Genomic DNA, 26,670 nt, shown 5'->3' with positions numbered 1-26,670 from the left:
GTCATAGAAGCTTCAACTGCTCTGACAAATCCCCATGGCCGTAATTTTCTGATTAACCTATGGATTTTATGTTTACCTAAGCCACTATCCAGTGAACAAAAACGGCATTGAGTTAACAGCAGCAGCAACCCAGTCTTCCGCCCATCCCCCAGTCTTTCCTATTGGTTCAATCCTCAGTGAATCAGATCGAAGAAATCGAGGCCGTGCTGGCAGCAGGGAACAGGTTATGCAAAACATGAAGGACTTTCCGTACATAGTTTTGATTGTTGCAATCAATGCATAGTTGAGGCTAGTTGTTATATTTTCTAAGTATTCATTTCATCTGTACTCCCTTGATATAGTGGTTTACTTTTTTTGAGAAAGATAAACAAAAAAGAAATGCTGTAAAGCTGCCTGTTGTAGGAAACAGTTTAGTTGCAGTTATACATACAAACAAGTAAGGTGTTATGGTATCAAGCCACAAGCAGTGCTTACACTAGTTAACTGTATCTCACCTTCAAGCCAAAAGATCCCTGGTCATGGATTTACCCAAGGATTCGTTGACAACCTGACAGAAAAGGAAAAAATGTTTTGTTTTTTTTTTTAATGAATCTTACATTACTGCTTCAAAGACAGAGACTGCAAATAAGAGTGTACCCTTAAATTTAGCTCCACTGAATTAAGCAGTCTATCTGTCCCCTGAGCTGCAACTAGGCCTTTGGCTTCAAAAGAATATTTATTTGTGGGGTCACTGTGGATTTCATCAAAGTGGAAGCACAAATATGTTGATGTATATCCGCGAATATATCAAAATTACGCTATATAGTGGAGCCATTTGGACACAAAACGGAAGAATATACCAGATTTTATTACAATTCTTAAAGCCAGATTAGACATGTTTACAAGATTTTAGAACAAAGTTTTACACTGCAATTTCATTTTTCTAATTATATTTTTGTTTCTGCAGTGTAAAATGATTTATCAATACTGACTACTTTTCTCTTAAGTATGCCTCTTCGGCTTTTTTTTTAGATGCAATTTTTGTGTTAGATAATTTTGTATTATCGATTTCCTTTCATATTCAGCATTACAAAGCTAGATTCCAAACAAAAACAATAATGAGGCATAACAAAAAAATGTATCAGGTGACTGATTAGCTACTTGCTGGCGAAACAGTCAACTAAGAGAACCCATTGACATGCTAACCAAAGTACACAAATGTGAAGAACAACACTGAAAACGGGGAAGTGGCCTGCCTAAACAAGTTACAGAGAAAGGTGTCAAACTACAGAAACAGGCTTTCATACAAGTCCATTTACCAACCAGTACGTTATTAAGCTAAAAATGTGCAGTCACTGAGGTCTATTTTTCAGCAGCAAACATTTTATCTATATTCCTGAAATCAGTCTGACATAACAAAGAAAGACTTGTTTGTTGGTTTCAATGTGGAAACCTAATATAAAAGCCAGAAATTATTCATGCAACCTTTAAAATCGGGTCTGGTGAGACCAATAAGCTGCTTCAGTTTTACACTGTAGATTTGGTTAGCTTTACCACTGCTGCATTGTTGACCTGGGAGACTGCAGCTGACAAAACCATGTCGAACAGTCTCAGTCTCCAACAATGTCTAATTTTGTAGAAGGCTGCCACAATTGTGTGGAAAATGCAAAGACTGATCTGCACGGAGTATATACTTGAAACTGTAAAGTTGTAAGCTATTCCTACTCTGTTCCCACATCAGCAAGCATGCTTCCTGCAATGACCATAAGATCCTTATTGTAAAAATAGGAAGGAAGACATTTAAGTAAAATGGCTTAAAAACTTAACCTGAAAAAGCATCATTTAAAAAAGCCATCATACACACACAAAAAAAAGACGTGGAGTGGTGAAAAATTGCGAGCACGATCATTGCTACACTTCACATTCCAATGTTATTGCACACTGCGCAGAGCATAATATCCCCCTCCCCCATCCTACGGCCTCATTTACTGCGCCTGGATTTAGTGCTCAAAATGGCCGTCAGCTCTGCTGTTTGCTGCCAGGCTGAGATCTCAGTAGCTAGCTGAAAAGGACTTTCTGTCAGATGTATCAGGTTTCAGTACCACCCTGTTTAATAAGAATTTTCTGTTGAGCCTGAGGCTTCAGCAAGCTGGCATAGCAAACAAAATGTTAACAAAATGTAGAATTTATGATCAAAATGTTAATGAAACCAAACTTAAACTCAAACACAATAAATAAAATGTCTGTTTTCTATTTGCCCATTCCATAAACTTTTATAATACAAGCAAAAAAAGAAATAAAAGAAGCCAGTAAAATCACCGAGATATGAACTCAGTCGAAATATTTTTTAAAAGTTATCTGCAGCTAGGTGAATGAGTTGTTTGCTGTACCTAACTTGTAGAAATGCAGAAAACAGTCATTACATGCGTCAGATTAGTATGCATTGGCTGGGTGTGGCATTTAATGTCAAGTTTAAGATATGTCACTGAAAGCACTATCACGTGTGATTGTTGTTTTGTTTTTTTTTGTTTGTTTTGTTTTTTTACTTCAACAGCAGATTCCATTAAGACATTCTCTCTTGTGCTTAAACCCTTGGGAAAGTCTGATGTATCTGAGGTGAAATTGCATGGGTTTGAACAATTTACACCACATATAATATTGTTTTACACAAGTTGTACTTGTTTGCTGAGACACTATCCACTGACAACTATTCCAAGTAGATGCATTATTTCTGATTGTCATGACAAAAATATTCCACCTTTCATTGAATGTTTTACCCACAGGAATAAACTAGAATCAGTTAGCTAACATTTTTAATGCACAAAAGAGAGGGATTTACTGTAATGTCTTCTAAGTTAAGCTTTGAGACATAGTCTACCACACATTAAAAAGGACAATTTTGACATGCTTCACACTATGCAACCAGGAAACGTACACAAGAAGACATCTTTTCTCACTGAATTTTCACAAGTTTGACTCTCCCAAGCAACAAAACCTGGCATCCATGCTTCACAGTTACAAAAGACATCAAAAGTTTATCTTTTACTGTACAAAGTAGAAAATAATTGGTTGAAATGTGGAAAACATAACCACATTTTAGCAGTATGACATCTTGTTGCTCAAATTTGCCCAATATACACTAGCAAAAGTTTTTCTGAAGACACAGGAAAAGTTAATAACACAAACAATGAGCCATTTCTGGTTGTGGTACAGCTGGTTATATTCCTGACTAACATGCTAGACTTGTATTGATATAAATTAAAACATTTTTAATAAATCAGAATTTGCTATCAGTTCATTTGAAATCCTTAAAATACTAGAACAGTTCTCTCACCTCACACAATTATGCATGAATGAACAACAGGACAGCAAGAACAAATAAATAGGAAACAGCATGTTCAGTGAACACATCCACACTGACTGTGTACACCAGCAACTGAACCAGGAAGGTCCACTTTGGGCAAAGATAACTCAAACACTATACGTACTATGATGGCAATGTGTTGTTGAAAACTGCAGAAAAAGTTCTGAATTTTGAATGCATTACAAGAGGATGCTGAAACCCTTTTTGTCGCAGTAGCACAGTTGGGCGCTCTTAGATGCACAGCACCATATGACCAACTGTAATTGTGGTAACAGTTATGGTTCTACTTGACTGGATGCTATCTCAGCACACTCATCTGTGAGTGTGTGGCAAAAAGTCAAAAAATACAACAAAAAAAAATTTGATGGCCATCCTTGTGATTGTAAGCAATGAAGATGCTTTACACCTGTGTGACATTACTGAGCTACGGATAACCTAATATGCTGAAAGTACCATTGTACAGCCGAAGTGCTGTTACTAAGCCCAAAGATGAGTTTCATCACAAACAAAAATGTTTGAAAAAGCTTGCATACACATTAAATCACACAATGCTGCAGGCTACAAAATGTCTCTACTGATATTGTTGATAAGCTAGCCAGTGAGAGTTTAAATGTACTGACATTAATAGTGTCTAAAATTATTGTCTCCTGGTAAAACAAAGTACAAACCTTAAACAGCCCAAACCCTACCTTCTCTAACTAGCATAGCTACATGAAAAAAGTATCAAAAGCTAACCTTGAAGAAAGTGTGAAGCAGCAATGACAAAAACTGAGTTTAATTTAAATGACAGAAATCTGGTAAACATGCTTTAAAATCAAAAAGATGTCAACCTTAATCAGGATATGTGGGACTGAGGCCCTCCATGCATTTGTTGATTATGGGAGCAGGGAATGGCTGAGAAGCCAGCAGCACCACAACATAAAAGCAAGGAGGAGGGGCCCTGTTAGGACTAGTCCACCTTGTTCCAAGTAGGGGTATGGTCTTTATGGGGTGCAGAGTCAAAGTGAGCCTAATAACAGATTTTAATTAAACCCCATGAAAAGGAAAGCCAGCTAAAAGCTGCTGACACAGGAATGTGCAGTGTTGCATAACATGATATGCTAAAAATGATTCTTTTCTTACTGATGACACAAGTGCTGTATTTGTAGGTACCACAAATACATACATATCAGATTTTGAGTGTACAGCATTTTATAAAGCGCAGCGGGGTGATTATCAAAATCAACCCTAGCTAGCAGTGCACAGAGGGGAAGTACACTGCACAGACTGTTGCTTAGCAACACCCATCCCCCAACTCTAGCACAAACTAGTCCACAGTATGGAAATCTACAGCCAGCATGGACTGAACCATTGTGACAAAGGGCATGGGGGGGAGTTTGTCCTCCTCTAAAATAACATCATAGGCAAAGGAAGTTTGATAATAAAAAGGTCAAGGACAACACTGTCAGACAAAAGAATACTGCTGGGGTGTAGTACTTGCTGTTTGCTATAGTTCTGTACATAAAAGATACAACATCTCCTGAGTTAAATATGTTAAGCTGTGTTTCAATTCATTACTTTCATGTAATTAAAAATGTAAATAAATCCCTTCAGAGGAACTGATACTGCCTCCTCTGGCTTTTCTGCTGAATCTTTGACTGATTGTATCTCTACTGCATACATAGATTATGATCACCCGAGGTGCTATGTGCAATAAACTGAGCAGTCGCTGCCACTGAGCTGAGCACCACGTTAGCCTCAGTCTGCTACTGTTCGTGTAATGACTCGACCACTGTGGACCACAGTCTAGAGGGCCTTACTCGGGTTGTAATATGACCTCACAGGTCGGTTGACGATCATGTTAAATCTCAAGTGAGAAAGCTTTTAGGTGAACTGCAGACTTTGAGGCCAAATACTTGTCAGCATCAGTTATCAGTCAACATACTCTGACTTTGGGTATGTCCCCATGACACACGCACACAAAGAAGAAATCTCCTCAAAAAGATGGGGCAATGTATTCTCTAAACACTGAAATCCTTTACAAAGCAGAGGCACAGATTCACGCTTGTTTATCTGTTAACAATTTATGTTATGTACAATCATGTTTAGTTGAAAAATTATGAAAATGCTGGTGAGGATCACGTTCTGGCTGTGATTTCTCTTCCTTTTCAATGGTAAGTGACCCTTTTCTTGTTGTTTCTGTCAAGACCTGACGAAAAAAATGTGGCACTGACGTTTTTAAAGTTTGATTGAACTTTTCCTTTTGTTCTAACAGTGAAAGAGTAGAGCTCATCCCACAACACATCCTAGCTTCTCCACAAATGTTGTTTGTTTTATCTCCACTGTGTTACCATGTTCAAAACAGTACAGGCACACTATTCACCCGAAACAGCTAAATGTTCCATTACTGCAGAACTGATAATGAGAGCACACTGGATGAACAGACAAGAAACAAACAAAAAACTCCAATTCTCCACAAAATTATAATGGGAAAGATTCTTTTTAAACGACAAGTTCACCTTTTACAGGGGTACTTCAGGGCATCCTCTAGAGGTTAGATAAATAATGTGTTGGACTTATCAAAGGACCACATGGCTTAAAAAGCCAGAGAAAAGGTAAAGATAAAGGGGAGGAGTCTAGCTCAGACTGTTCCATCTAACCAAAAGAAAGATATATTTTAAAGGTTTTAAAGTAACTTGGTCATCTTAAAGGCTCTTCTGTAACAATGACAAACCAAATAACAGATAATGTCATATTTGGTGCTATCAAACAAAAAACAGTAGCACAGAAGTCAATTTTAAGAAGACCAAGCTTCACAAAATACACTTTAGTCAGAGCTAAGCTAGCGACGCAAAGCCAGCGCTAAATTACACACCCACAACACACTCAACCCAGATGCAGCTGCACCCGCCCTCCCCCACCTCTTTCTCTGTCTCTCTCTCTCTCTCTCTCACACACACACACACACACACACACACACACACACACACACACACACACACACACACACACACACACACACACACACACACACACACACACACACACACACACAGTCTTGCTCTCTCTGGAACAGCCTCTCCTACTCAAACATGGACTGAACCATTCTGGTGGGGAGGGGGGGGGGCAATCAAACATAAAAGAGATAAAGGTAAAAACATTTTTGCAATAAGTATTGTGTAACTGAACGGTCAAAGTGGACTTGTAGCCTTGAATAATGACAAAGCAGTGAGTTTTATTTAGTTTCCACACAAAATGTGAAATACTACCGCTAGGTCCTTTATAGTCGAGATCTTTCGATATATATTTCCTCAAAAGCAGGTCAATATAAACCAAATTTTTAAAAAATTGGTCAGAAAAATGAATGTAAGTACTTTCTATGACTAATTACTACATTGCACAGTAAAAGATTATCTCATCTCAATAGTTTTTCAAGCATGTGTTACATTTAGAAACAACAAAAAAAAGCGATTCTTAGCCACACAGACTCAAGCTAGCTGCACACAGCAAAAAAAATTAGAGCACAGCTTGACACAGTCAACAGCCTCAATCCGCCCAGCCTCTCCACAGCAGGGAGGACTGCTGTTAAACAGACCGTACTATTCCAAAACGGGGGTGGCTCCTTTCCTTAAGAGGAACAAAGAACACCCACCTAAAATATAAGCTGAGAAATAAACTTAATGCATTATTAAACTTAATGCAATGAGGTCTGCATTAATGGATTTTTTTTTTCAAAAAACTGTTTAAAGTAGGAATACACTATTGAAGAATAAAATGGAAATGTCTTTTTTTTAATCAAAATTTATTATCATTTGCAACCTTCACCTGTCTTCGTCAAAAGCCCTGCTGTGAGAGTAAATAAAACCTTGCTGTGCACTCTTTGCCCAACCCTTCTTTCTGCCACTGCAGAAACACAAAATGGCCACCAGTGTTGCTGCGACAGAATGCTGAACACAGGCAGAAACAGATCATGTAACAAACTCCGCCCACAAAAAAGGAAAAACGAGTACGGCATATCTGAAGAAATGTCATACACACGTGGATCTTAAGGGAACAGCACATTTAGTTTGAACAATGTAATCTCTGCATGTTATATTGATTACCTCTTAATGCTGACTTAGAGTTTATGATTTGCAGGAGCCCACATGTCCTGTGCTCAGTGTTCAGCATCAGCCTGAGCTATGACTGAAGAGTTAACAAAACTAAATACCTTAATTTTTTTCTAACCTTAAATGACTTCTGAGCAGTACTACAAAATTATTTATGAATCTGTGTCTAAATACCTGGGTCATGAAATAATACCTTTTCTCATTCAGATTGCAGTACATGCCTCAACCAGTATGCAAAACAGAAAACCTATGACTTAGCTGTTTCCAACTGTCAGGTACTGAGGATGATTTTGATCTTAATTAACCAAACAGATTTTTTTTTTTTTTTTTGCCACCATTCTCTATGGAGGCTAAATACTAAGTGGAAAAAAAAGATGTAAGCCAGTGATAGCAGAGCCTGCATTCCAACATTACTGCGCACAGTGCGCAGTCTTTCCTTCCCCCACCCTCACTGCCTGCATCTGGATCCACTGAAACTAAAATGGCCACCTGGTCTGCTGTGCGCAGCCACTCTTTCTTTCACTGCTACATCTCGCATAAGCTCTTATCATGCTTCGGCACCACCACATCACTGAAAATAATTGTAATGTGCACATTTTCACCTAGATGTTCAATTTCAGCTGAACAGATCAACAAGAATGTCTGCAAAATAAAACAAAAGCAAATTTTGTACGAATCCCTAAAGAAGGTAGCAATCCAACTTTTATACTGTTACGCTTGTCCGTCAATCGATTTCACCTGTTTCAAGGAGTGATTGTATGATAAAGGTTATCTGGAAATTTATTTTTTTTTTTGGCTAAAAAAACTAAAGTGTAAAAATATGTAATCAACCCAAGACTTAATCTTTCTCTGTGGAACTTGCATTTTTTTTCTTTTTTGTTTCTTCTTGGAGCTCAAGTTTCCAATCACAATGCAAGGACATGCAAGTCAGGTGGACTGGAAACTGAATTGCCCAGAAGTGTGAAAGTGAGTGAGTTGCTGTTTGCTCTGTTATACACTGAGGCACACTGCCTCAACGCAGTGCATGCTAGCAGAGACTCCCGTCTCTCAAGAGCCTGAACAGGGTGAGAGGTGTAGAAAATCTTAAGATGGATGCAGTCTAATAAGAAACCCACAAGCAGTATGACTGACTAATTTAAAACTGTTAAATAGATACAATGCAGCTGTTGTAGCCTAGTGATATCACAGTCCTCAGGGCTGTGCATATATGTTACTAAATATTGCTAAAATAAAACACTACTGTTCAGGCAGATGTCATCTTGTGGTATTAGCCAGAAAAACAAGAAATGCAGGATTTTATCTGTGATAATATTTTCTGGATTCGCTTTCCAGTGCCATGATTTGTGCGACAGTGGAGGCAGCTTGAGCCTCTGGCTGGAGCTCACTGATTACCTGGAATAAACTGAATCCCATCAGGTACAATCAACCACCTACCTCATGTTTTTCAGTGCTTTCCCATATGACCAGACAGTTTTTTGTTTGCAGCTATTCGACATGAAGGAAACAAGATGGAGCCACGACTTTGAGTTATTCTAAGCAGCAACTGAATATTGATCTTTCTGTGACATTCCTTTGTGTGTGTCTATTTGTGTCCCATTTCCCATCAAGTTAGGTTAGTAATTTCCCTTCAAATGTTTAACTATGTGCAAAATATAATTTTAAATTTCCCTTCCAATAAAAGGCTAAAGCAATCCCTGGTAGAAATTATTCTTGACGATTAAACGAATAGATCATTTGACTACACTTTGGACCACTACTTATATTTGGAGAAATCTAAGTGTGACAAGTAGACTACTGAAAAACATAAAGAACATTAGAGTGAACTATTCCAAAATACCAAAAAAATTACAGTCAAATGAGAGCTACTCTCAAAACATAAACTGTTCAGCAATAGTCTAAAAGCACTGCTTCTTAGCTTATCATTGCCTAAACGCGTGAGGAGTTTTTCCCTTCTCTTTTTATAAAAGTGGAGACCAGCGAGAGCAGAGTAGAAGGAAAAAAGGGAAGAAAAGTAGGAAGGGGTGGGGGTGGGCAAACCAGGAGGTTCCATGTGAATCAAACAAGCACATGGTGATTATTCTGTAGCCATGCGCAGCTGAGGGAGGTTTGTATCATGGCTATACAGAAAAGCATGTTAAACCAGAACACTACAAAATAAACAAAAATCATCAAGATGCAAATTAAAGTTAGCCTAGTTTGCCTTCAGACACAGTTATAAAAACACTTCTGGTTAACTGCAGAACTAAAATATGTGTATGCAGCTGCTCCTTTTTCCCTTTTTTCTGGTAAAGTCTGACTACCTACAGACCATCTTTGGAACAACTACAGTTTAAGTCAGATTGCATGATCTAGCTATAGCTAGCACTGCACGGTTAGGACTTAAGTCCACAGCTTGACACAAAGCGTCAACACCCCTCCCCCACACCTGCAGTGTGCTTCTGGCTGGAGTTTTACAGCCCAGCATGGACTAAACCATTGCAGCAGAAGGGTGTTCTCAGCAACCGGGGAGGGAGCTATAGAGGTAAATGAGAAACGTGAAGCAGACTGAACAGTTAAAGCTCTTTAGGTACATGTTCAAACCCAAATTTAGCCAATGTTAAACAGTCTATGTTAACAGGCTTCATAAGAGAAGCTCATTCTTCTTGAGCTATTTGATCAAATTTTAGTTCGGTCTCTAGCAAAATCTAGGCCATGTCCCAACACAGATTTTCTCAGAGGTTTGTTATTTGGAAATAATGTTTTTATGAAAGGGTAAATCCAATGCTACAAGCTGCTTTTCCCCTCTCAGCGTAAAACACACATTCAAGCAAGAGCAGAAAGAAGCCATAAGGAAGATACCCATTGTTTTCTGTGAAAACTGGCAAAACAAAGCTAGCATTTCCTGACTTAGGTGCTTGGAGTACTGAACAAGCTAGCCTACTTGACACCTTCCCGTCCCCCCACTCTTTTCCCTTTGATGGATAGCTTGCAGAGAATGCTAGAGCACAAAATGGCTGCTGCTGCAGCTGAAAGAATTCCTTCTATCATGAATACAGCTGCCCTTGCGCACTTCCGAGAATCTCTTGGTACTGTATTTAGTTAAAATAAGTGACACTTGTTGCTTTTCTCAATGATGAGAATTCATTTTGATCTGAAAGGGATAACACATTTCGGAGGAAGATGTATTTAACCCTCAACAGATGATGAATGTTAATTTAGATTACATTATTTACATTTCTGTGTATGTTGAGGTTAGTGAAAGAAAGATTTTTATTATGTTCATTACCTTTTTGTGAAAGTTATCTGATGCAATTTATAAACGTTTCAGTTAGCTAAGCTACAGCAGAACACCAGTCTGCAATATTTTGACAATACTGACAAAACAAACTTCCAAACTCACATTACTGTATTTTGGAACTTTACTATTCGTCATTGGAAAGGTTTCTCAAAGCAGATACTCATATGGGTCACAATTTTAACAGATTGTTATCGCAGGCATTATGGTTGTCTACCCAATGCCCTACAGAGTTACTTGGAAGCAGAAAAAAAAACCTTTTATTATCAGAATTTGGTGGGTGTAATTAGAAACATTCTAATTGTCATACTTTCAACCATGTCCATGTCGCATTCATATTTTCTACAGTGGAAATAATTAAATATTGGAACAATAATGTCATGTTCAATGTTAAAGCTTACTTGTAAGAGTACAACAGACTATTCAAAGTACTTTCCATTGTAGTTAAGCCTATTTTACAATCGTGTGAACATGCACACAGAAAGCTGCGAACATCATGGACACATAGTTACCATATTATTTTTTAGTTCACTTAGAAGTCTTGGTTCCATCTATGCCAAGTAAATGGAATAAACTGTATATAAACTGCACATGCACACGACTACAAAGCATGTGCACTACAATCCTTGAAGCATAATGCTGCACGTACATAAATTTTTAAATGCTAGCAGACGTCCACAGAGGAGGCAGCACTAGCTAGCATGGACTCTGGGAGATGATGACATTTACATCAAACAGACCTTTTTTGTACTTGGGAAGATAGAAAATACTGGAAAGTACACAATCCTTAAGGAGAATGTGCTCCCAAAATTCTGTTTGCCCTAAAGCATGTCCTTTTGTCCTATCTGAAAACTAACTATCCAAAAAATGCATAAGGACATTAGTGAGCAATGCCATGCTGACCAGTTAGTCACAACATCGAGAAGCAGTATCAGGAAGCATATTAGGTGCCACATGGTAAATGACTAATTTGCAAACAGCTATTTAGCCATTTACCATGGCTAAATAGTTGTTGGTATGTAGTAAAAAATAGCTGCCTTATCATTACCAACAAATCAAAGAAACTAGCTTCAAATTCATTCAAGCTTGACTTTTTGAAAAACTGACAACACTGTGAACCACACCAATCAGCTGGGACTGCACCTGTTGCAAGTAAATGTTACTTGCCTTTTGTGAACAATGGGTATTCACTAACTTTAAAGTAGATATGGTGTCTGTGTAAGACAGTTCCAAGGTTCCAAGTAGGGCTGCAACTAACAATTATTTGAATAATTGATTAATCGGTCGATTATTTTTTCGATTAATTGGATTTTAAAAAACACATTTTTAATTCCCGCCTCTTTATTCAGAAATAGAAGATTTGGCCTGATAGAGCATATAAAATCATAGTAGTGAAGCAGTGTTTCCTCTAGGATTTTTTCCGCAGCAGCGGCAGGCTCTCCGGGAGCTGTGGCGACGTAAACAAATGACACGTGACTGCAGATTTTACTTGTACAACCTATTTATTGAATGTCCAGTTGAAAATGGCTTTTTAAAGGCTGAATGTAAAAAAAAAAATTAAAAGGTTTGAACAAGCTCATATGAAAACGCAGTCAGCAGTTACATCATGGTGTGTAGATATTAGCTGAATGATATCAAAAGTTTACTCACGTTAGCGACACGGAGTTGGCACCGGGCCCAGTTAACTGAAGCTACCGATATGCTATGTAACGTTAGCTGGACATCAGTATTTTGTGAATGTCTGTTTAACTTGTAAAATCTATTATGAGTTATCTTAAGCTAATAACTTTTCTCCGGTAAGTTGCTGCCCTGTTTTCCAAGACGACACTCCGCTGACTCTCTGACCTGGTGCCTGATGCTTGACGTGACGTCACTTTTAAGGCCGCGCTCTCGCAACATCAATGTCGTATTAATCCAACGTATCAAAGAGTAGATACTAAGACAGGTAGTTATCTGTAATTTACCTTAGTACTCACGAGTACCCAACAGTGCAGAACTCTGCTGTGAAGGTCGAGACATGCGGCGGCGGTGTGTTTGCGACAATAACAAAAAAAAGAAATTTGAAGGAGCGGCGGCTAGGATTTAGGAATGGCGGGCCGCTGCTGCTGAATCCGCTGTGTTTATCCGACTCATCTGCCGGAATGTCAAGCTGAAAGCTCAGTCATGTAACAATGTTGTGGCCCGCTAGTGACCGCCCACCGTCCATGCGATTTTCAGATGCGTGCGTTGCCATGTGGGAAAATCTCATGTAGTGGACACATGGCATGTTTTTTGTTTTGTGAAGCATGAAATGCTCCCACACTTATGAGGACTTCGGACTTCCTTTGAAAATACCGCCTCCGCTCTACCTCCACCCCGCTTTGTTCAACTCGCTCTGCAGATGGAGTTTTTTTAAAAACTTTATTTCAGTCAACCAGCATTGACAAAGCTTTGCAGGTGAAACAGACGGCTCCGCGACATGGCAAGTGACGCATGAATCGTGCGACACAACGAATCGATAATGAAATTCGTTGCCAACGATTTTAATAATCAATTTTTATCAATTTAATCAATTCCTTGTTGCAGCCATAGTTCCAAGTGCTCTTCTTTACCATTGTAAATGTCCATTTGAAATACTGCTACCCACTTTCATTACTATGTTGATGATGTCTCGCTGTTCTTGTCATTACTCCATTGTGTGGAAGCACACAGTGCTGCTAGAAGCGACCAAGACCAAGTCTGTGTTCCTTGAGATACAATGCCTGTTTCACAGCCTATCACCATTATCAATACCACAGCAGTGCCATCTCAGACAGCAAAATTAACTCCCACATGGACTAGTGCAAATCCCTCACAGCGGGAGCCCCTGTCTTAGACACTAGACTTCCAACAAAATCAAGTGCACCCCCAGAGAATATCACTTAATGGTTGAAAATTATATTGTCTTACAATATTTGTATAATTGGAATTTAAAGTACATGGTATTTGATCTTTAAAAGCTTCCTAAAACAGTATAGGCCCCCCTTGTGCAACCAAAATAGCTCTGATTCTTCAAGTAACAAACTCCACAAGACTGTAAAGGTGTCCTCTGCTATCAGGAACCAAGACGTTAGCAGTAGACCTTTTAAGCAGCAAGTCCTTAGTGCATCCTGCTGTCATCTTATACCATTCCACTGTGGTACGGTTCTGTCACACCCATGCCCAGAGCCTGTGTTGAGGTGTACAGCAGTCTGTGTTACACAAGCTTTTCTGTGGGTTCACATCACATTGGCAAACCTTCAGTCCTTCTGCCCAGTTGTCCCTCCTTGGAACACTTTTGGTAGGTACTAATCCACAAGAACTGCTGTTTTGGAGATGCCCTGAACCAGTCATCTAGCCCAATTTGGTCCTTGTCCCTGCTTGTAACTCATCAACTTCCAGAACTAACTGTTGAGTGTTGCCTACATCAAACCTTTTAACAGGTGCTTCTGAAACAAGATCAGTGTTTTTAACTTCACCTGTCAGTGGTTTTATTGTTGAGGTTAATCAGTGAATGTAGAATTCCAAAGCTTCGATAAACTGCATTCAAAGTACGCCCCAAAGTACAACCTCAAAACAATACAACAGAAAGAGTATGAGGCCGTTGATCGAGGGGGGGCAATAATTACTCGATCCCTAGTTTTGCTGCTCAACTTTCTACTTAAAAATACTCACAAGGTGTTGTATTTGATCCACGTCAAGGGATACACTTGCCCCGATACTAGGTTTCACTTTTTTCTTGTTTAAAAAGTCTTGTGTGATAATAGCAGTGTTTGGGATCTTCTTGCCTTAAACCTCATCAGACAGGGGTCCTTTTTTTAAAATTTAAGTCTCTCTATTTTTTTATTCCCCATTTCAGCCTTCATACAGATATTTATTCATGGTGCTGTCATTCTGGTCTATATCTGTTCATTGGCACTGATGACGAGGAGAGGACAAACCTGCCTTAAATGAGCAGCCAGTGGCAGGCTTATTTCCCTATCTGACATCCGAAGAGTCAGGCTACATTTACCAAGACAAACAGTAGTGTAAAGAAAAGAGCATTTACCGTCCACCTTCCTATTGGCATCCGCTTCACAGTACATGAGGGCTTTTAGGGTGGATTCAGACTGAATACAAAACCAAGTTTGTCTATTTACAGCACCACAGGTTCCAGAAATACTGCAGATGATGTAGGGACTTGAGACACTGGACAGTAATTGCAGCAGCAGCAGCTGCACTGCAGGGCCAAGAGTCATGTATAGAAATCATTTGCGTTCAATTATCAGGGACAAGTTACAGTGCTGTGACAAAGTATTTGCACCCCTACAGATATCTTCTATTACTGCATATCTGTCACAATTAAATGTTTCAGATCATCAAACTAATTTTAATACAGGGCAGAGATAACCTAAAAAAATATCAAATACAGTTTTTAAAAGTTGATTTCATTTATTGTAGGAAAAATGCTGTCTAGCCCCAACTTGCCGAACTATAGTGGGAGCCATTATCCTCAAGAGGAGAAAACATGTAAAAGTGGTGAACCTTTCAGGAGTGGCCGGTCGACCACAATTTCTCAAACATCTCATCCAGGAGGTCACAAAAGAACCCAGACGAACATCAAAAGAACTGCAGGCCTCACTTCCTTCAGCTAAGGTCAGGGTACATGATTCCACAATAAGGAAGACACTGGGCAACAATGGCATCCATGGGAGAGATGCAAGGCGCAAACCACTACTGACCAAAATAAACCTAAAGGCTTGTCTGGTATTTACAAAAAATATATATGAATGAGCCCCAAGACTTTTGGGATTTCATCCTGTGGACCGATAAGTCAAAGGTGGAAATTTTTGAAAGACATGGGTCCCGTTACATTTGGCATAAAGCTGAGATTGCAATCCACAAGAAAACCATCATACTAGCAGCATGGTGGTGGTAGAGTGATGGTTTAGGGCTGCTTTGCTTCCACATGACCTGGACAACTTATCGTGATTGATGAAGCCGTGAATTCTACTCTCTATCGGAAAATCCGACTGGATAGCATCCACCCATCAGTTCATGACCTAAAGTGCGAGGGGGTTAGGCAGCAGGACAATGGCCCAAAGCAAACAGGGAAGTCCAGCGCTCCAGACTAACTTTTTCACTGGTAGCAACAGGGCAATTTACTTTCTCATCTGGTCGCACCTCCCACCTTGTCACAGGCAAAACACATCACTTGCTGAACATTTTCTTACCGATAGACAATACAATTTACAGATGTTCCCTAAATGCCCCCCGGTGCAGGTTGTGGTAGCAGCTGCTTGGTAGCTGTGGTGTGCTCAGACAGGTGTGTGACCAAAAATTATTTTGAAAAGAGTTAAACGAGGGCGTGTGTCAGATTTGTCCCAGATGAAATTGAGTGATTTTTTTTTACTCCACCAAGGAACGCAGCCAAGTTATGTGACGATCGTCATTGGTTTGTCCGTTCGTCTGTCTGTCTGCTAGCAACATTACTCAAAAACGGACTAACAGATTTCGATGAAGATTCCGATGATTTTCAGGGAGGGTCAGAAATGAGACAAAGACCAATTGATTAGATTTAGGCAGTGATGCGGCTTATAGTCTGGATCCACAGATTTGTTAAGGATTTCCGTATCATTGCGAGACAGTCGCATGGCGTCACTGTAACTATGACTACAAGTGAACCCTACATCAGCTGTCTGCTGACGATCATATGATTGCGATCTTACTACAAATCTGGCGCTGCGGACCATCAATTTTTTAAAGATTTCATCTGTCAGAAATCATACAATGACTGAACAGCCTTGGCGGAGTCCTACACTCTCTGAGTGCTTTTCTTGTTTTCTACATGTGGTCTTTTCTATGAGCGAAAAAAATTGTGCATGTAGGTGTGCTCCACATTTAATGAGAAGATTGTATTTTTAAGCGTGAATACTGCAGTACACACAAAGTTCTAAAAGTACTACTTTCCACCACTGTGGTTAACACACTAGTTGCCTGTGCTGGTTAAAGCAACACCAATACAGCTGAATGATCATCATGCCCATGCACCATGTGACCACTTGAAATTGTAACTCGCACATTCAAAAAAAGGTTGTAAATGTCGCAGTTTGGAGCACTGAAGTCCACCTCTGATTAGGTCAAAAAGAACAAAACTAAGGTTTTGGAGTGGCCGAGTCAAAGTCCAGACTTGAATTGAGGTGCTGTGGCAAGAGCTTAAAAGGGCAGTTCATGCTCAAAAACAGTCTAATATGGCTGAATTAAAATTATTCTGCAGATGAGAGTGGGCCAAAATTCCTCCATGGCCATCTAAAGGATTGATCAAGGTATTGCAAATGTTTAACAGAAGTTGTTGCCACCAAGGGTGGTACCAACCAATTATTTCTTCATAGGGGTGGTATAGCGTTTCAATAAATCTTTCAAAAATCATCATTTAAAAACTGTATTTTGTGGATTATCTCTCTCCGGTCAAAAGTTTTAGAACGTCCCAATTTTTCCAATTTTTTTAGTGAAATTCAAGTAGTTCAAGGCCAATGAAAAGCTTGAAATCGTACAAAGGTACAGCGGTGGAAACAAGCTTTGGACACCCCATGCATTTGTGAAATTTGCATTAAGAATCACTCTTCGGTCTTCAAGTGCAGTTTCTTTTAGTACAGTCACAGTCAAAATACTAAAAAAAATCCAAAAAAAAAGCCATTAAAAACTTAAAATTGATTGGTTCCACAAAAATACATATGAAATTCTGAGTCATTTTGGTACTAGTAGTCCACTAATGAAGGTTGTGCTTCATATTAAAAGACACAATTTTGTTGCCGTGCTTCATGTCTATATAAAGCCGGCACATTTGAAATTTCTTCAGTGACAAAAATGGCAAAAACAAGGAACCTAACACAGGAAACACAATTGAAGATACAGAGTCTCAGCCAGGAAGGGTACAGCTGCCGCCAGATAGCCAGGAAGTTGGATATACTCAGAAATACAGACAAACCAACAGCTTGGAAGACATACCAAGTTCTGGGCGTCTAAGGGTTTCTTCAGCAAGAACTGACCGCATCCCGATCGGCATGTGCAGGGAAAACCACAGAGTGACATCACAGGAGCTTCAACAGCAGTGTTCAATCCAAACTGGTGGCCAGTGTTCCACCCGCACTGTACGTGGTAAACTTTTATATCATGGCTTAAGGTCCTACAAGGCTGTCAAGAAGCCCCTGATCAATGAGAGACAGAGGTTAGCCCGGCGTCATTGAGCCCAAGCACACAAGAACTGAACAGCCAGGAATTGGAAGAAGATTCTGTGGTCAGATGAGTCCAGTTTCCAGTTTTATCTTCCTCCTGCTAGTGTGAGGATACGCAGAAGGCCAGGCGAAGCATTATCTCCACCATGTACAGTACCTACTGTCAAGCATGGTGGAGATAGTATCATGGTTTGGGGATGCATGAATGCTGCTGGTGTTGGTCATCTCACTGTCTGTGATGGCACATTGAACTCTGCCAAGTATTGTGCTATTCTCCAAACAGACATGCTCCCTTCTGTACGTGCACTGTTCCACTTAGGTCAAAACTGAATGTTTCAACAAGATAATGCCCCTTGAACACATCCAGGGCCAGTAGAACTTGGCTGCAGGAGCACAGTATCCAGGTCTTAGAGTGGCCAGCTCAATCCCCGGACACAAGCCCCATTGAAAATCTGTGATAGATTATCAAAAGGTCTGTTTGAAAGCGTAAACCGAAGCATTTAGAAGAATTAAAAGCAGCAATTCAAGAAGAATGGAACAAGATTACCCATTAACAGTGTGAAAGGCTCGTGGGGAAGATGCTAGGCAGGATTAGCGCTCTACTGCGTGCTAATGGCAGGACTACTAAATATTAACTTGATGATGTGATGGTTTATTTTTTGTTCAGTTTTGAACACATTCTGTCATTTGTTGACTTTGATACTGACAGTGTTGAGAACTGACATATTGAAACTGTCAAGATTTAAGTTTTGTTAGTGAAAATATATATAATTTGTATTTGGTTGTGTCTGTCTAATGCAGGCACACCTTTTGAAACACAAACACATTTTTCCACAAAAATTTCATGATAATATTTGAGATTGTTTGAAATTTTAAGGGTGTCCAAAAACTTTTTTCCACCATTGTAAGTGGTGAACTGCCAGAGGTTAAAAAAGAGGTAAGGTACCCAAAACTGAAAAACAAGTTTTTGAGAGTCAACATCTGGTGTGATAGGCGGCTCACAGGACAATAGTTTCAAGCACAGCTTAATAGTGGTCGTAGTAAGCAAGTCTCAGTTTCAACGGTGAAAACAAGACTTCGACTTACAGATTTGACAGGTCAAGTTACAACAAGAAAGCCATTGCTCAGACGTCACAATAGGAAAATGAGGCTTGCCTGGGCCATTGAAACACCGCCAATGTACTACTGAAGACTGGAAGAAGGTATTATGGACAGATGAATAAAAATTTTAAATCTCTGGTTCATCACGCAGGATTTTTTGTACGCCGTTGAGTAGGCAAAAGGATGGTTCCTCAGTGTGTGACATCAAATGTCAAACATGGAGGTTGCTCCATGCAGGTTCGCATGACAATCTGGGACTGTTTTGCTGGATCCAGGGTCGATAACTTGTACAGAGTGAGAGGTACCCTGAACCAAAACGGCTACCACAGCATTCTGCAGCGCCATGCAGTACCCTCTGGTATGTTCCCAGTTGGTCAGGGGTTCATCTTACAGCAAGATAATAACCAAAAACATAAGTCCAAGTTACGCCAGAACTACCATAGGAAAAAAAAAACAAGATGGTAAGCTTGAAAACATGGAGTGGCCTGCACAGTCTCCAGACTTAAACCCCATCAAGTTGGTTTGGGATGAACTGGACAGAAGAGTGGACGCAAAGCAACCTACAAATGCCACACATTATAGGGGAACTTCTGCAACAGTTGGGAGGAATTTGTTCTTGTAACTTCATTTGTTTATTTGTTCTATGCTTTCATTTCAGAGTACAATGAGACAGAACCTGCATAATTTGTATATATATATATATATATATATATATATATATATATATATATATATATATATATATATATATATATATATATATATATATATATTTGAGTTGGACATATATTTTTTCACAGCATTGTATATACAACCAAAATATTTTGTAAGTGCCAAGTTGGAGTAAGACAAGGCAAACATTCTATACGATATACGATACGGAAACTTGCCATCTCAAGATTTGCTCAGGACAAAGATTTTGAATCAATTTGGGATACTCATACTGTTTGTCATAACTAACCATCAAAGTAGTGAAAGGGCAATAACATGTTACATTCTACTTGTGTGATAATGTGCAACAGCGCCAGCAGTGTTAGTGACGAAAACAAGTCAAGTATTTTGTGCACAATTGCTGATGTTCTGCCTTTAGCAATTAATGATTCAAATCATATATGGAACAGATGAAAGCATGAACTCAAGTAGGATTGCCCTCTCAGAGTCACAGAATTGACTTGTCAGTTGGAAGACCTCTGACTACATTCTTGTTTCTCATGCACCACCAAAAATTTGGCATAACGTACTCTGTGCATAATGCCTTAAGTATCTTTTATGCTAGGTGGATCGACAAAAGACATTAGGCCTACAGATTTTACACTGCATATCCTACTGTAGGTGATCATGAGTAGCTGTAGTAACTGAAAGGTATGTACAATTGTAGTGACCATGGAAGAATGAAGAGGGAAAGAATACTGAACAGTGCAATATAAAGAATACAACACATTTTGACTGGCTGTATTATGTCCTAAAATATAAACTGTTGCAACTCCTTATTCTAGGACATCGAACACACAAACGGCCAAGTTTAAGGTGCCAAGTTATTAACAACTAACAGACAGCAACAACCAACAGAAATGACTGTTGATAAGAGAAATGCCTAGTTTCTAAATGTTTGACTCTATGGCTGAACTACAAGCTAAAAGGATGGTTGCTGGCTCCCGACTTCAGGAACAAAACACCAGTACCAACCACCCAAAGTTTCCGCGGGAATGTGGCCTCTTCTTCAGTGATTTCTGTAACCTCTTGCACAACCAGTATCTTTCTTCATGGCAGCTCTTGAGATATCTTATTTAAGTCAGTTGTCACATCAGCCGGCTCAAGGTAGCTGACAACTCCAAACAGGTCAATGTTAGCGTCAACTCTACAAAAGACACGCCAAAGCAACTGCTGACTAAAAATCAGGCATACAGCGTGATGCAGCTTGGAACAACTAGATTTTCTGTCTTTGAATGTGACCATTTCGAAAAAAGCATACACACATGATAAACGTGACCTTGCATCAAGCATACTTCAGCCCTGAAGTTCATCATCACAAACATAGATTGGTATAATCACAGAAATGAATGCACATTAAAAAAGTGAGTTTATGCAAAATACAGGGCCAATTTTAGGCAAAGTACACAGTATCCACTAAAAATGTTCTCAATATCATAATTTATCAACTACAGACAAGATTCTGTGCAGGGATCATCTTTAAATTCCCATTTACTCCCATGCTGTATGTGTTTTGCTCGATATTCCTTTATTCATCCTTGTTATAAAGGCAAAAATCAGGTCAGCTTCTTCCTGGGGTCTGAGAAGAATATTTAATTTTTTGCCCAAAAAGCAAGAGAAAATATGTTTTCATTTCTTTTTTGCTCATTTACAGCAGTTTCATTACTTATCATGTCTTAACCATTTGTAGAAAGAATACAATATATAACCTGATTTTTACAATTTAGACAGTGCTGTTAGTAAGGTGAACACACAAGACATGCTCAGTTTTACTTTGTACATGTCTTTCCTTGAGCTGCTGTGGCTATACGGTAAGGTTTTAAATTCATTTAACATCAATTCAGATGTGTTTTGCTGAAAGCATTTTGCAAACGATCCAAGGTTCTAGAATTGGTGCAATGACATCGGCAGTTATTCAAACATGTGGGTAACATGTTAGGTTGCCATCACACTTTCAAAACACACTACATGCTTGAAAAGTACTAAATAGTCATGTATAAGGCAACACTGCACAGAGGGGACTGCCTTAGTACTAACTTTTCAGGCAGACAGCTCCCATGACTAAATCAGTGGAGCAGACACTGAAATGTAACGCACAACGCAATGGGAGTAGGACACATGCCTGCATGTATGTGCAAGTCCGAAGATGCGATGCCTTTGAAACAGATTCTGAGTTAGTTGAATATGATTAATTATTAGGACCATTTAATATACACACACATACACATAAGGCCTGACTAAATTATTATGTTTAATACGTAAAATGTAAAAATAATTCAAAATAAGCAAGTGTTAATTATCAGCCTGGCAAGATATAAATAATGAATAACAAACATGTTTTTTTTTTTTGTATAAGCCTAGATCATGTTTCTCATCGCTCTCATTTTCAGCCTGAAGCAAGGACAAACCAGCTGCAACTGGCTGAAACCGGTTCTTATGGACTTGGCATGGTTTCAGAAACTTAGAAAAAGGATAATTTTACCATCATTAAAATTAAAAATGAAGGACCAGCACCTGCTATAACTCCTGAATTCATTTACTTCAGGAATCTTTACAAAAATGACATGACAAAATTTAAAAATTACACTAGAAACAGACAAGCTGCTAATTATTTTTACACTGTAAGCAAATCAGTTCTGTTTATAAATTCTGTTCAGATTCATATGATCAAAAAACAAGGACTGGATAACATTTCAATGAAAATTTACATGCAGAGTAATCTTTCTAAATATATTTGCTCTGATTCACTATTATGGATTATGTTTCATCTTAAAAGAGCACTGTGAGGTGAGTGCTAAGTTCCACACTAGACACACTATATAAATATATATTAAAAAAAGAAGTATTGTAATTGTTACGTAAAATGAGCTTATATTATTCAGAGTCTAAATGCAGACGCTAGGTCTATTACATGGCATGTTCATAAGCTCCTTCTGTAGATGCATACCATAAATGTCTTATTGTAAAAAGAAATGGCTCTCATCTTGTCATCCATCATACATGATAATTTTTTTTATTGGGATAAGTCTAAGTTTACATGGGCAACCTGAGAGTTGAGTGGTTAGGGGACATACCACATGGGCGCAAATGCCGTCAGCAGCAAGTCCCCAGTTTGATTCCTGGCCGGCCAGACATTTACTGCATGTCATTCTCACTGGTCTCTTTTCCCACATTTCCTGTCTCTCTACACAGTCCCATCTAAATAAAGGCAAAAATGATCCAAAAAACTACCTTAAAAAACTTAGAATTTTGGAATGACCTGCTAGATAATATGCTCTCCACCATCTACCAACAATCTGACAGAAAGACAACCACGCTGAAATGTCATGTTTTATACACCATTTTTAATAAAGTTAATATAAGCACATTTTAGATTCAGATGTATTTCAATTATATGGCTGGATTCACTACTGGCATGTAGAACTAGGGCCAAAGACTAAGGGCTTCCTCGTGCCGTGTCATGGGCAAACAGCTGCACAGCACTGACTTACATCAGGCAACAAACCTACAATGATAAAGGTGTCACTGGCACACAAACACTGTATTCACCATTTTGACATCTCTCTTTGAAATTACAACCAGACAGAACCTTAAGCTAATATATTTTTATTAAGTATCTCTTTGAATGCAGCTAGCTCTGCAAACTGCTGTGCGATTGATGATGAATTCTGACCAATCATATTGGATGAGAGGCCAAATAGATTTAGTGAAGTAAAAAATAAATGTTCCTAGCATCAACACGAAAGCTTTTGAAAAATGTATGTGGTGCCTTTAAAGGCTGCTTCCTCTTCTGCAGTAACAAAAAAAAATAAAAAAATAAAAAAAACCGACTGTGTAATGAATTGCAAGTGCACCATGTGAGCACTGCCACTGGGTGAAGTGGAGGAGGTGAACATAGAAACACGGCTGTACCATGTTCCAAAGAGGTACAAACAGACCTAAAACAGCTCACTTTTTATGGACTAAATGGAGACAAAAAATTTTTCCAAACATACTGAATATGCAGAGTGACAAACCCCTCAAACTGTAGCTGACTTATAAGTATGTGCTTCATGCAGCAAACACTCAGTTGGTCACTTAATCTGCAAATCACTTCACCTAAATCAAAAAGATGCATTTTTTTTCCTTTTTTTAGAAACCCACAAACCAGGGCAATGAGAAAAAATGCTCAACTCTTGTATTACCATTGACTTTAGGCCACACCCACATCCAAGGGCAGTGTGGCGCATGGAAAATTACTGGGCTGTACCACTTTGTCAAAGGGTGGGGGGGGGTTTAGCTGCACAATGTAAAGAATGCAGCAGTTTGCTCTTTAGTGCATTTTTGCATTCTGTGAGATCTAGATCTCAATTTAATGTTAATTTTCAGTTTAGGTATATTGTCTTATGATCAGCAATGGATTGTTTTTTTTTTTTTTTAAAAAAACAACAAAAAACTATTTCTTAATTAAAGGTCTACAAAATGACAATAATTAAAGTACCAAAGCTTTTCTTCTTCTTCTATAATTTGTATTACTTGTTATATCTCAAGGCAGAGCAACTACTCTTCAAAACCTTTCTTCCTTTTTGCCCCTCCCCCCAAACTGCCACCTCTGCAATGTGCTTCCTGCCTGTTTTAGCTCCCACACAACATGGTCGCCACACTGACATTGGTAGGGTTGGACCTTAAAAGACTGAAGTGATATACAAAGACATTCAAGGCACAAATGCACATTTCAGGTTCCTACATGGGGAAGTGATTGAATTACATTGAAAGGTCTGAGATAACAGCTATCAGACAATTTAGTAACATGAGTGGTGTGATAGAATGTCCTTCTTAAATCAACAGACCACAGACCATTTTTGTCTTATTGCTCATATAGCTAGGTTCTTGTTAAGGTACCACCGCTCAGTATCAACAAAATAGTGTAACCATACTAGGTTATGCTATGTGCAAAATTTTTAGTTAAAAAATTAACATGTAACCCCCATATTAAAAAAAGTTCCCTTAATGCAATTTAAATCAAAATTCATTAGATCTGCAACTCAGCACAAATAATGCCATGATTTAAGAGTAGCTGCATGCTAAACAGAGTGCATTTTTAAAACAAAAATCAAAATTACCCTGTACACTATGTCAAGGTTCAGGTACAATAATGGTTTCAAGTTTCGCAGAGAACCAAGTCTAACGTCATGATGTAAGAGTGGCTACATGCTAAACGGAGTGCGATTTTCAACTGAAAAAGGAGAGGTCACTGTAGTAGAAAAAGTTCTCGAAATGTAATATTTATTATAAATTTAAAAATCTAAATATTAAAAATTATTATATATTAAAATTATATAATATTTTTACAAATAAAAATAATTCATGTAACTTACAACCACAAATTTTCAGGTGGGTGTCCGTAAGCAGCTTGTAAAAACCTTTTTAACGTTAAAAAACCAAAATATTTCAATAATGTTTGGTTAAAATTTTAACGGTATTTAGCTAGGTTACATTTAGCTAGCATCACACTTGTTAGCTAAGGTTACTGCTTACGCATGCTGCGATGCCAACTGTAGCGCTCAAAGTATACTGTGCCACCTTGGCGCTTAAACAAAAAATACACATACATTTTTGCAATTCCTGGCTAAGTGTTTCTGTTTATAAACCCAAGTTGCAAGAAGAATACCCCCTATTTCTGTCAAACAACATGGCAAATGAGAGCAGCTCGGCTAGCATGCTAGCTGCAGTACCTGGACTCACCGACTCTTCGCGTTGTCCAGCGATGTTCCCGCGATTTTCAGTGTAGGTCTGTAGCAGACTTCCTCCTCTACTCCTCCTGCAGGTAACCAACTCCTCCGGAGCCCGGTGTGTGCTGCCGTTGCGGTCAGGATGTGATGTCAGAAGGGTAACGGGTCCACCGGTTTCGAAATTCGGGAGAAAAAACTGTGAGCCGTTCCTCAACAACAACAACAACTGTATGGTTTTGAATCGGCGAACTCGAGCGTCTGCTCTCCGCTTCGCTCAACGACAGACTCCTCCTCTTTTCGAGCTCAAAAAATCCACCAACAGACGTCAGCCGTTGGCCGTCGCGGCGAGGGGGGGCAGGTTTGGTCGGTAGACGCCACGATCGCGCTGACCAGCCGTCGCGGTCTTGAGTTAGTTTTCCTTAGTTTCTTTAAGTGTCTCTACGGGTGGTGGTGCTGAAGTCGGTAAGCTAAAGCCGGCAAGGTATGTATGAAAAGCCCCAGGACGTGCTAAGTCGGTGTGTGTGGATGAGTGTGTTTTAGAGCAGCAGCACCTCTGCCTGGAGTAGCCGAGCTGCAGTGTGGGTGAAGTAGCCTCACAGAGCCGACGGTTGGAAGTAGAGACAAGGGGAGCAGAACATTAGCATGGAGAGGGAGGGGAGTGTTGGTCTGCCCGCTACAGGCACAAACACGGGCTGAGGGGGAGGGATTATACGGAGGAGGAGGAGCCAGACGGACTACAGCCTCAAACATTGTCTGCAAACTACAGGCAGCTGTGGTATTGTAGGTTTTGTAGGTTGTGCATCACAGGAATGTGGCTGTTTGATTAGCAGTGTGTGTGTGTGTGTGTGTGTGTGTGTGTGTGTGTTCAAGGACCGAACCAGACCTTTAAGTAGTTTTCGTTTAATCATGATTTTAAAAAAAAAAAATACTTTTTAATAAAATTCTTTCCATGATGCAAGAACACAGTTCAAATCAAAGCTGTAGCAAGATTACCAATTTAGTAAGTAGAAGTAGCTGGGAAGACTTTTTTTCCTCTTATTTTTTTCGCCTGGGCTACAAATAATAGGCTTTTCCTTGTGCTTTTGTGGGTGCCACTGAAAAACAAGAAGACACAGACAACTCCTTATTTGTAATCTCTTGAAAATCACACCCATTACATGAGTGAGCAGCAGGTCTGCAGTTTTTTTGCTGTCTTCTGACGTGCAGCACTATATAGTTCAGCCATTTTGTT

At 39.2% G+C, this 26,670-nt stretch overlaps 1 protein-coding gene across 6 annotated transcripts in view; it reads right to left on the bottom strand.

The window, feature by feature from the left end:
• Positions 1 to 26,073, bottom strand: part of atf7ip (activating transcription factor 7 interacting protein) — a 34,328-nt gene extending 8,255 nt beyond the window's left edge. The window contains exons 1-2 of one of the 6 annotated variants that reach the window (XM_023262215.3): positions 25,453 to 26,073; positions 495 to 547 (exon numbers count right to left, since the gene is read on the bottom strand). The gene's annotated coding sequence lies outside the window, so the exon portion shown is untranslated. Of the gene's footprint in view, positions 1 to 494; positions 548 to 4,173; positions 4,220 to 25,442 lie in introns of those variants that run through there. The other 5 variants (XM_023262212.3, XM_023262210.3, XM_035944403.2 and 2 more) reach the window with 5 other exon arrangements.
• Between the last annotated feature and the right edge of the window lie 597 nt (positions 26,074 to 26,670).

The sequence above is a fragment of the Amphiprion ocellaris genome, chromosome 4, assembly GCF_022539595.1.
Source record: "Amphiprion ocellaris isolate individual 3 ecotype Okinawa chromosome 4, ASM2253959v1, whole genome shotgun sequence".
Taxonomy (NCBI): Eukaryota; Metazoa; Chordata; class Actinopteri; family Pomacentridae; genus Amphiprion; species Amphiprion ocellaris.
This window is presented reverse-complemented; position numbering and strand designations above follow the sequence as displayed.